Here is a 12,506-nt window from a genome sequence, read left to right on the forward strand (position 1 = left end):
GCTTAGCAGCTTCATTTATCAAATGCACGTTCTTCATCATGAAAGAATGTTTTGTACATTTTATAGCAAAATTGATTTTTTTTCACAATGACTGCCTGCCAGCAGATGAAACTTCCAAATAAAACGGACAAAATTGGCCAGATGAGATATGTTGAATGTGCTACCATGCATGCATACAGGAAACACACGACGAACTTTGTATGATGACACTATGGGTCTGCCAAATAGGTGGTATCAAAACATTTGCCATTGGGTGGTAAAAAAAAAAGTTAACATACAGAAACACACGCACACACATGCACGCGCACGCAAATAAACCCCTAACAATATACATCATTAAAAAAGCAGCAGTCAAGCAATACAACACAATTCAAGATGTCCAAGTTGTAGCAATTATATAGTTATCTTAGTCACTTGGCTCACACACATCATCTGCATCATAGGAAGATATTGACTTTGTTTGTTCATTCTGGCATTCTTCCATCCCATGACATCCACAAAACATGGAACAGGACAGTCTGGCAGCTGAACAACTACATCACATGGTTGAGCAGGGTCTAGTTGATGAGCATCCACCTCTTATCATCCTTAGAACATCAAGTGGGGCTGGGGATATATCTGGTAGCAGTGGTTCAGGAACCAACATGTTAGAGGTCTGGTCTCGGTACCATCCATACAATACTGGATCTAATTCGGGTGGATTGGGTTTAAGTAAAGCACGCCAAATTGCAGCTTGGTAGTGAGCTCGATACACATGTAGCTCAAAAGCATGTGTGGTTGGCGGCAATGGCTTTAGCTCTGGAGCTGCAGACAGTTTTGGATTAGCCATCTTGGATGACCATACGTTGTATCTAATAGTGGACATGTCATGCGCATCCCTCAGCCCATAACAAGCAGCATAGAAATGTATGGCTTCTTCCACAACATCGGGAAGCTCTAGCTGCATCAACGACACCAAGGTTGTTTAACTGATGTCCACGGTCTTGGAGTGACTTGTGCCAATCATCAGCAGATTACAACTGAGATCTTTCAGTGCATAGAAATGCAGAAGAAGCACCATAACATCTGTATCATCTGAAACGACATGCATCATTGCGATGCCTTCTAAACCCAAATAGGTAATTTGTTGGGCAATGATTATGTCTGCCTCTTTATGTGTGGTCGTCAGGTCTGTCCTGTGTTGGAGAGCTCCATGATGTATCTCCAACGGAGTTGGATCAGGACCAGTCACAACCAGCTTACAACCCTGGGGAAACATTTCCAGGTTGTCTGTAATATGTATTTGATCGTCAGCTTTATAAACTGAACCTTGTTCTCAGTAACTGTTAATGTTACTTTCTGCGATGGGAGAGGCGTGTTCAAGTTTAGCTGATGGCGTCGGCTAGCTTCTTTACCGGCCCTTGCTGAGCGAGTGGCATTCTTAATGCTATCGGCATAGTATCGGTCAAAGATCAAGTAAGTGTCACTGCGCTGTAACAAACCTATAACATAGGCCATCAGGTTCTTGATATAATCCTCAACGGTTCCGCTAGTAGGCCATTGTATCACCCATAGGACTGCACACCCATCCACAATAACTGCATCTGGAGGCGGACACAAGCGCTCAGAAACTTCCACCTGTAGTTTCTTCTTCAGCACTGACTTTGTCTTTGTTATTCTCATGTCTCCACTGTCTTCAAACATTGAGGGTGGTACTGCTGCCAGCTCATACAACAGGATGTCTTTAAGGTTGATGTCACGTACCTGCTGAAGTCCTACGACTCTTGAATAGATCAAGCTAGTATCGTACACTGCTACCTGTCCAATCTTGATCTGCTTTCGTGACACTGACATCAATACAACTTGTTTTGTTAGTGGCTTATTGAAGCTCTCTGGCCAGTGCAGTTCATATTCATTCATCTGCTTTGTTCCAATGTTGACTGAATCATCAACATTCACATCATCTGGACACAATCTACCGGTGACGACATTAATGAGTCAGGGGCGTAGATAGCGGGGGGGGGGATGGCGGGATGCATCCCCCCTCCCCACTTATTGACGTGGGGGGGATGGCGTGTACAATCATCCCCCCTCCCTACAGGAGGAAAATGGGGGATTCAAACTTTTCTGGGGGAGGACCCGCATACTCCCGCCTGTTTCTTACAACCCTCCTCGAAAACCTGCATTCAATTCTCTCAAAAACGGCCATCTTGAAGGGTCTAAATTGCTAAAATCCAAGCGCTTCCGGGGGCTCCGCCCCCCTGGACCCCACCCATTAAGGGCTTTGCGCCAAGGCGCTCGCGGTGTGCGCACATCGCGCACACTCTTCATATACATTGCAATGGAAGTAACAGCGAAATAATCCCCCCCTCCCACAACTGAGGACCTGTCTACGCCACTGTAATGAGTCCAGGAGGATGACTATCTGGCTGAAGGGGATCAATGCAGGTATTCAACCTATCTTTTAGCTTTTCTCTGTCTACTCCATCAGACTGTATATTTGATGGCATTTCTTCTTTGTGCTCTGTAACTGCATGTAGTCTGTCGATGGCTCTCTCTCATTTCTGTGATATCTTGCACAAGCTGACTGCATATGTGGAGACTAAGTGCCCATCTCTTCAATGTTGATGGCTTCAGGGTAATGCCTATGGGCCGTGACCATAGCGCATGAACGTAGATTCGGTAAACATATCTGACCAGATACTATTCCATAATACCTGGTTAATGTCTCATAACATGGTTTCCCGTAAGAAAATCTTTCAGAACTGGCCCTGAAACAGTACCTGAAATTTAAATGAATTTATCTATTCCACCACCACCACCATCACCATCACAATGCTAATTATAGTACACCTCTTATAGTAGATTGTGATAAATATCAAGTAACATTACTACAAAGGGCAAGTACCGCCACCAAGGAAATAAGCAGACATACTATATATGTTAAAACATGACATATATAGTACAACCCAGATGGTATCAGTCATGTGTCCAGATAACTTACCTGGCATAATTGAAGTGGCCTGCAGAGAAGAAATATGGTATCATCTGCCGGACAGCCTCCAGATGTAATGGCCAGTCAGCTTCTCTCTCAGCCCTAACTTTTTTATTATTTTATTTTTATTTTTAGAACAGTATTATTTTTGGCTAATTTTGTTTTATTTTAGAATTAGGGATAGGGTTAGGGTTAGGATTAGGGTTAGGGTTAGGGTTAACTGATTTCTATATCCACAACTTATTTCTATATTCACTATCTCTCCCCGGAGACCTACTAGCCATTATTTGCCATAATGTGTGTAATTAACGGCCATTTTGGAAATTTTGTTCTGAAAAATATTGAAAATTATATGTTAGAGCTTATTTATGTGTTTCAGTTGATATATTGACTAAGAATATGTACGGTTTGCCAAAAAAATTAAGTCTCTATGTGCTTTTTTGGTCGAGTTATAGTGAATATTAGATTTCGAAGTCGGCCATTTTGTTTTTTTGATTTTATGGATGGAAAATGCTCAAGGATGCCAAGGTGGCATACGATGGATTAGTGTTCAGTAGGGTCCAAGCTACCAGAATCTGTAATAAAATGTTGTATGTACTCTAATTCCCACCCATGGCTCAAAACTACATTCTGCCACCAGACTAAAGGGCCCGTGGTCACTCTCACGCACGGCTTCAGCCCACTCTCTCGAAAAAAATATCGTGAAAATACAACTTTATTCCTCAACAAGGAATGGATTATCTCACCAAACGTGTGATATTTTCAGGCGTGAATAATAATAGAGTATTATCTATTATAGATCTATATAGATATATTATTATTCACTCCTAATATTATCACGTCACCTGTCAGCGGAAATCGACACAGGATAACAAATAGACGCTCTCAGGGAGAGGGGGGAGCTATCTGGTGGTGACGTCAGAAAACCAGCATTCAGCGTTCGATAAGCGTCTCAGTGAGAGATTTGGGTGATAGCTCGCTATATATATGCAGGAGCAATCACCTGCCCACGTATCCTGTACACAGTTACTGCCGGCGGGATTAACGGAAGAAGCCATGTAAGAATAGCTCGCGATATGTCGAGCCGGCTGCGGCTGGACGCCATTGATCGTCACGTTCGGGTCATCTTGCTTATTAAACCTCGTTAGTGACAGGCGCGGTCTCTATGCGCGCCCACACAAATACACACATACACACACAATCACAAACACGCGCGCGCACATACACACACGCGCGCACACACAAACACACACACACACACACGCGCGCGCGGGCGCGCACACACACACGCACACAAACACGCGCGCGCACATACACACACACGCGCGCGCACACACACATACACAAACCCACACACACGCACACACACACACACACACACACACACACACACACACAGCCATACACAATACACACACACACCACATACGACACGCACACACGACCAACAACACACACACACGATACACACACACACCATCATACACATCACACACACACCACACACGCATCTAATAATATATATATATATACAGGCAACGCACACACATACACAAACACATACACAAACACATACACAAACACGTCTTTTCATCTTCGTCTGCATGGTTTTGTGCGCGCATGCCATACATTCAGGTGATGCTTCAGAATATTTGCACGCACAATCCGTGCGGGCTAGATGCAAGTGAATATAGACGCTTATAACAGGCGCGTGTTTTGTGCGCTATGAAATTATTAATGCGCGTACGATAAAGGTTTTACCAACCGTCTCTCAATCGAGTATTACCTTTAATTCAAATATGACAACGACAGTGCTTTCTGAATTCGGTGAAAATAAACAAATGAATGAGCGAATGAACGAACGAAGGAACAAACAAACATACAAACCAACGAACGAATGAATAAATAAGTAAATTCATCAATGCATCAATGAACAAACGAACAATCAAATAAACAAACGAAAGCATGAAATGAATGAATGAATGAATAAATGAATGAATGAATGAATGAATGAATGAATAAATGAATAAATGAATGAATGAATGAATGAAAGAATGCTTATGAAGTATGCTCACCGTTGTTTATGGGTTGTGTTGACATTCATTTTTTTGTCTAGAATACCAATTGCGAATATTCATCATTAATAAATGTATAAATACTGCATAATATATTATGTCACGAGGAGAAAAATCGACTATACGTGCGCTTGAAAGTTCTGTATCTGTAGGTCGAAATCGATCACAAGCTTCTACGTGAGTCAGCGTTAAAATTCCAGAACACACATACACAACTGTTTGTATAAACAGCCCGTTTCTTAAAAAACAATTTAATAACGGTGTACTTTTTATTACACCCGTACATCTGTGCGCTGTTGAATGTTTACCATAATGAAGTTATACGTCTTTACTTCTCGTACAATCACCTCACATACTCTACACCTAACGGACGGAACGGACGGTTTTATATCGATATGTCGGTGTGTTTATGATTAGCTTGTTAAGAATTAGATTTAAAGATGATTTCGCAGACAAATGCAAGCACACACACGCGCGCGCGCACACACGCGCGCGCGCGCGCACTCTCTCTCTCTCTCTCTCTCTCTCTCTCTCTCTCTTCCCGTTTCTCTCTCTCTCTCTCTCTCTCTCTCTCTCTCTCTTTCTCCTTCTCTCCCTCTGGCTATTTCTCTATCTATCTCTCTCTTTCTCCTTCTCTCCCTCTGGCTATTTCTCCCCCTCCCTCGATATCTATCGCTATCTCTCCTCCTCATCTTCCTCTCTCCTCCTCATCTTCCTCTCTCTCTCTCTCTCTCTCGCTCTCTCTCTCTCTTTCGCTCTCTCTCGCTTTCTCCCGCCTCTCTCTCTCCCTCTCTCTCTCTCTCTCTCTCTTTCACATACTATCTGTACTATCTATAATTGTACACAAGCATGAGATAATCGTCCTTGTGTCTGTCGCTCTCAAATTTTGTGAAGTTTGCTAGCGGGACGTCTGTAAACATGTTCGTTCTCTCCTTGATGTGTACGCAACATCCATCACTAGTAGTTTGTCACCATCCACTTCCAACATTGCAAACACTAAGGTCTAATGCATGCACTTTATTTATAATGATATAGGAGCATGGCCTAACGAACTCTGCATGTTCACCGCACTAGAAAGCCTATCTAAACGCACTGCGATGATATTTGATCGTCCGAGCCCTATACGACGTTTGTTAGACCGCAAAAATGGGATTCTATTTACAGGAGCAAGCGCATGATCACTTATAAAACGTGTGAACTCGTCCCATTACGCACCTGCGTATGCCGGTCAATATTTTGTTAGGTCGTGAAAAATAACATCAAAGCGAGTGAAGCAATCGATTAATTATACTATACTTGATAGAGTTTATTTTATATTTATTTCATTAAGTTGGGCGTATTCCGGAATATTACATACCATAAATATATGACATTTGTTCCACTCGTAATTGAATTATTGCATTTTTCATTGCATTATACATACCAATAGCGCACATGAACACAAGCACACACATACGCGGATTGACCTACACACGCACACGCACACACACCCACGCACGCACGCACGCACGCACACACGCACACACGACACAAAGCCATGGCACATCACACAGTCACACACCACACACACGACACACAGCACATCACACCAACACACCAACACAGCCACCACACCACACGACAGCACCACACGTACACAACACACACAGTCACACACACAACACCGCACACACACACAGCACACACACACCAACACTCACGCCGCGCACGCGCACGCACGCACGCACGCACGCAGCCACACACCACGCACGACACAGCACACACAGCACACGCACACACAGCACACACAACACACGCACACAGCACAACACAACACACAACAACATACCAATACACACATACACACATACACACATACACACATTACACACATACAACACATGCACACACACTACACATGCACACTGCACACATGCACACATGCACACATGACTACATCACACTTAACTCTACACAACATTACACACATTACACACATACATACAGTACATACATACAATAATACATACCATACAGTACCATGCATACTCAGATACCATACATACATACCATACATACATACATACAGTTACATGCATGCTACATGCAGTCATGCATGTACATTACATATCATACATACATACATAACATACTAATCACATACATACATACATACATACATACATACATACATACAATACATACAATACATACATACATACATCATACATACATACATACATACATAATACATACATGACTATACGATACACAGACGCACACTATTTATTTATTTAGTTTTATTTATAATTACTGGTAATAGTAAATACTATCTGCACAGCGTGAATTCTAGCCGCAGTAAGAGGATAATCTTAACAAGTTCGCTAGTAATAGGTAAACTAGAAATTACGTTAGATACGGATGTATTAAATCGATGCATCCACGGTCGAATCCGGTCCGTTGTCAGGCATTTAAACGTAACTGCATACAGAATGAGGTAGGCGAGTTTCGTTGATCGTCAGTGTGAGTCGTGCAACAACCTGCTTAGTTTAAGGCATATGGAATTTTCATGATTTTCATACATATATTTATCGAAATTGGGTCTGGTTGTTGTTCGTTGCGATAGTAAGTGTTTGGTTGCATTGAGCAAGTTCTATCTCGTGTATATGCGTGTATGTAGGTTCTGCCGCATTGACGAAGCTGTTATTACAGGCATCATGCAGGCAATCATTACTCATAAAATCACGTCTACACACGCAAACACACGCCGCGCGTCCGCGCGACGTTGCAGCTCCAAACGCAACCGCACACGCACCGAGCACGCATGGCACACGCACACGCACGACGCAACGCACGACGCACGCAAAAACCACACACAACAAGCACACACACACCACACACAAAACAGCACACAGCACACACACAACACACTGACTCACACAGGCACGGCCACGGCAAGCACATCACACACAGCACACATCACACCACACACACACAGCACACACATACATACACACCACACACACACACACAACACATACATACACACACACAGTCATCACACGACACACACACACCTATATATATATATATATATATATATATACCCGGCGCTATACCTGAACATCGCATTTTCCTTTTGACTGTCATTATATAATTGGCGGCGCGTTCCTGCGGAAAAACATTCAGCGAAAAAATCTATAAAAGGAATGTTATGAGAGCTAGCAAACCATTTCAAACTCATATATTGATCATTTAATCATGTAACACAGTATCCTGATATTACTGAAAGGGAAAGGGAGTTCGGAATTAAAATTACTACGAAGGAGAGGGAAGGGTACAGTTATCAACAGGCAGATTTCGGAGCAGAAATTGTAGCCCGAAACAGGTGCTAATGTCCTTTAAGGAGCGGTGGGTGCGGAATGCTATTTATAACTAGTGCAAGCCAACTTTTTTTTTTCAAATTTGAAGGTTTGTAATAGCAACTGTAGCGTTTTTAACAGGATATACTTTGCTAGCATTTCGCGACTCCTGATGTATTAGTCAGAGGCTTATGCACGTATAGAGCTCGAAATCTTGCCAAATTAGTGAAAGACATTTTTAAGGGTCAAATCTGGTTCATATGTCGCTCAACTAATGAATTTTTTTAAGAAGCCCAAAAATTTGACCCCGGGAATAAACCGCACCCCCCCCTCCCTATGGGCCCGTAAGACGCCGATAACTGTTATTTGCCATATCTTGGTCGATTTGAGCAAAGTTAGAGTTGATTTTGGGGGTTTTTAAACATCAAGAATCGATTGCATGGTTCTGGAACCCTAACAATTAATTGATCAAACGTCACGGTGATATCGTTGCTTTTCGGAGTTCAGCTGCCATTCGCGGGCCCGAAAATGGGTTTTCACAGCTATCTCGGGCTATTTTCTCAAAAAGTTTAAAATTTTTGGTTTTTGAGGTCTAAGGGTTGTTTAGATACTACATGATATCCACTTTCAGACTCCTGGAAATTCGGTTTCACTCTGAAGTTAGTACACTAGTCAAAAATGCTGGACAGACGCTGACCAGTAGCCGCAATAGCGATCCTGCGTCCACTTGTTAGCATACGTGACACGAGCCGCAACACTGGACCGCATATCATGCCTGTACATGCTGTGTCAAGTTAAGAGATTGTGGCTGCACTTTCTTGGTGCAGCTGCGCAGAAAGAAAAGGCACCATGACAATTGTTCTTAGCATTCATATTTGCGATTGAGCTAGCTACTCTGAGGTGTTGGCAGCGAACAGAATGCCAGTCATCAGATCTCGAGGTTTGTGTCTTGCTGCGTCCGATGTCGATGAAGTGGGTTGGTGTCTGATAGAGTTTTCCACATCCACAGTACATGCTGAAGAGGAGGCTGGGATCTCTGAGTGTAGGGTGGTTGCCCCATAAATGTCATAAGGCAATGCATTCTCTAAGATAGCCGCTGCGACGCAAGGCACAAAACACAAACAACGCAAGAAAATTAAATGCAACGGGCTGGTACATTGATTTCGTAAATCGCGAGGACAAATAATATCTTGCGTAAGGCTGAACTCCTGGCCTGCCTAGAAATTCAACCAATATTTGTCTGCCAATAGAGTGGCTTACATTAGCTACAGGTCAAAGGAAGATCACTCCGCTTGCCTTTATACCCGTTCATGTATCCAAACTTGTCGAAAGATTCAACGAGTAAAATTCTTATCAATGAGGGGCATTACGTCAGAATTGTTTGTAAGACTGATTCCTGCCTATATGCTTTCCCAGAGGTCATTGTGTCGATGATGCAGGAAGCTGTGTTCACAATTGGGAATGCAACAGTATGACGAGTCTTCGTCGCGAACTAGATCGTCTAGGAAGTGAAGATGTTATCAAATCAAGCAGTAACAAGAGAAACATGCTGAAGCTTCAAGTCAGTGGCCGATGATGTTTCGGATTTGAAGAAGCCTCGCATCAAGGTCACCCATGGGCAACGTGTTCACACAATTGAGAGATGCTTGGCAGAGAACCGTAATCAAGCAAGAAGAAACTTTCGAGGGGGAGATAACCGGATAAGCCTGAGGTTTTTATCAAAAAGAATGATCCGCTGCTTATCACAGTTCAAAGGTCACAGTTTTGGCTGACGATCATACGAAAACGCGTTACACCAAGTCGCAGCCAAATGTAAAGGTCCGTTGTTGACGCTTTCAAGTGATCATCCGAGCGGCAGACTGCAGTCCTGTTCCAGTAGGGTCACACTCTTTCAATGAATTTGTCTCCAGGGTCCCTGTCAGAGCATTGAGATAAACTGCACAGAGTCCACACCTGGCGCGTCTCGAGATCGATAATTGTAAGCAGACCAGTATAACCCGTTAAGCATGCAAGGAGCCCACCCGCTCGTAAAGGAAGTCAGAAAGGTTCAGCGACAGCGCGTTAACTTTAGGTGGTGATGCACACTGTCCCCGAAGGATATGTCTATAATCCTTTCTCACAGATGATCAGCACACCAGAGCCGCAGACTTAATGGCACTAATTGCGGAAAGAGCTGTGGTAACCCATCCTCCTGGTCGCTGGAAGAAGACTTTCTTGTGTCACTAAATGGTCTTGGATATGTTCTAGACAATGCTGGTTAAAGGCTATATACATGCCAAAGGCATAGGAAACCTATATAAAGGCGGAGCACAGGATGGTGTGGCCGATATGTTAATTGACGATGTTGGCATGTGTTTATCGCGACTTGAACTGTACGGACAGTTGATTCGGACGTCCATTGTCATTTTCTTCTCGGGCCTTTGCATGACCCCAGTTCCTCAAGATCGACCCTGACTTTGAGCTTCATGTTGATTTTAACTGCTGGAAAGAACAGGAACAGAACATTCCAATTCAATGTTTGTTTATGAGTCACTAGGGGAGAACGTCTGCTTAGCCTGCCCATGTCATTCCCACTGCTTCACTGGCGCCGATTCTAACTGCTCTTCTACAAGCTGACCGCAAGAAGATGTGGTTTTCCATGGAGTAAGTTGCTCGATGAGGGATGAACTGAGCAGAGGCAGTTAAACGACTAGGCTGGTAACCCAGCAGAAGCAAGTATTCTCAGGCACCGCAGAAACAGATACTTGTAGATTTGTGTGCTATGCTATAACTCCAAAGAGGCTGTGGTACCAAGATCTCAATGAAACTGCGGTCTCAATGTCCAGGCCCTCGAGTTCTGATGAGTTAAGGGACCTCGCACCCTTTATGGATATTCCTTCAGACTGGCAGTAGCGTCGCAGCGACACTATCAGGCAGGATGGGGTTGGGGTACACACCCTCACTCAGGATCCCCAGCCCTCCTCTTGAGAATGTGGTTGGATAGAAACTCTATGCAGACGCGATTCACATTCAAATGGACCACCAGGAGGCGCAAGCAAGAAGCGCAAACCTCGAGATCGTGACTCAGTTGGCCAGTCCATCGCAATGCGCTAATAACATGTCGCATGTGCCTTTCTTTCTGCACTTGCCCCAGAATAGGTGCAACAAATCTCTAATTGACAGCATGTACAGCGATGATATGCCAGTCAGTGTGGGCTCTGTATGTAACAAGTGATCGAGGACGGAAGTGCGGACTGTCAGGTCTGGCCAGATTTTGACTACGTGTACTACTACCAAGTGAAACCGAATTTCCAGGAGGTCTGAAAGTGTATCATGTGTATCTAATAAATGTTCTTTGACCTCAAACAGCCCCAAATTGAACTCTAACTTTTTGAGAATAGCCGAGATATGTGAAAACCCATTTTCGGGGCTTGCGCGGTGAATCCTCGAAGGAACGATATCTCGTGACGCTATGGACTCGAATTTTTGTTCCAAATTACGCCCCATGATTCTCTTGAGTGGTTAAAACGCCCTAAGTCTGACTCTAACTACTTGTTCAAATCGACCAAAGAAGGGCAAGGATATTGGCATAATCAGTTTCAGGGTCCCTATACCGGGGCCCATAGGGGGGGGGGTGTTTTCCGGGTGTGAATTTTTGGGCTACCTCAAAAAAATTCTTTAGTTGAGAACATATTGAACCCACAGATTTGCTAAACCAAAAATGTCTTTAATAATTTGGCAGATAAATGTGCATGAAGGCCTCCGGACTATATATGCATATGGAATTACATGTACAGCACTTGTATATCAATACAACAAAAACAAATCTTGGTGATTTCTATCCCAAGTCTCATACCAAATACATACAGTCATACATACTAATTAACATATACATACTATTACTACATACATACATACATACATCATAGCATACTCATCACATACATTACATACATAGAGTACAACAATAATACATACATACAGTAATACATACATACATACAGTATACATACATACATACATACATACATACATACAGTAATAATACATAACATACATACATTATACATCGAGTACAATACCATACAGTGGACATTAAGATTTACATACATACAGTACGTAGACATACATATCAGT

This window comes from Priapulus caudatus, unplaced genomic scaffold (genome assembly GCF_000485595.1).
Source record: "Priapulus caudatus unplaced genomic scaffold, Priapulus_caudatus-5.0.1 Scaffold8, whole genome shotgun sequence".
In the NCBI taxonomy this organism is placed as follows: domain Eukaryota; kingdom Metazoa; phylum Priapulida; class Priapulimorpha; order Priapulimorphida; family Priapulidae; genus Priapulus; species Priapulus caudatus.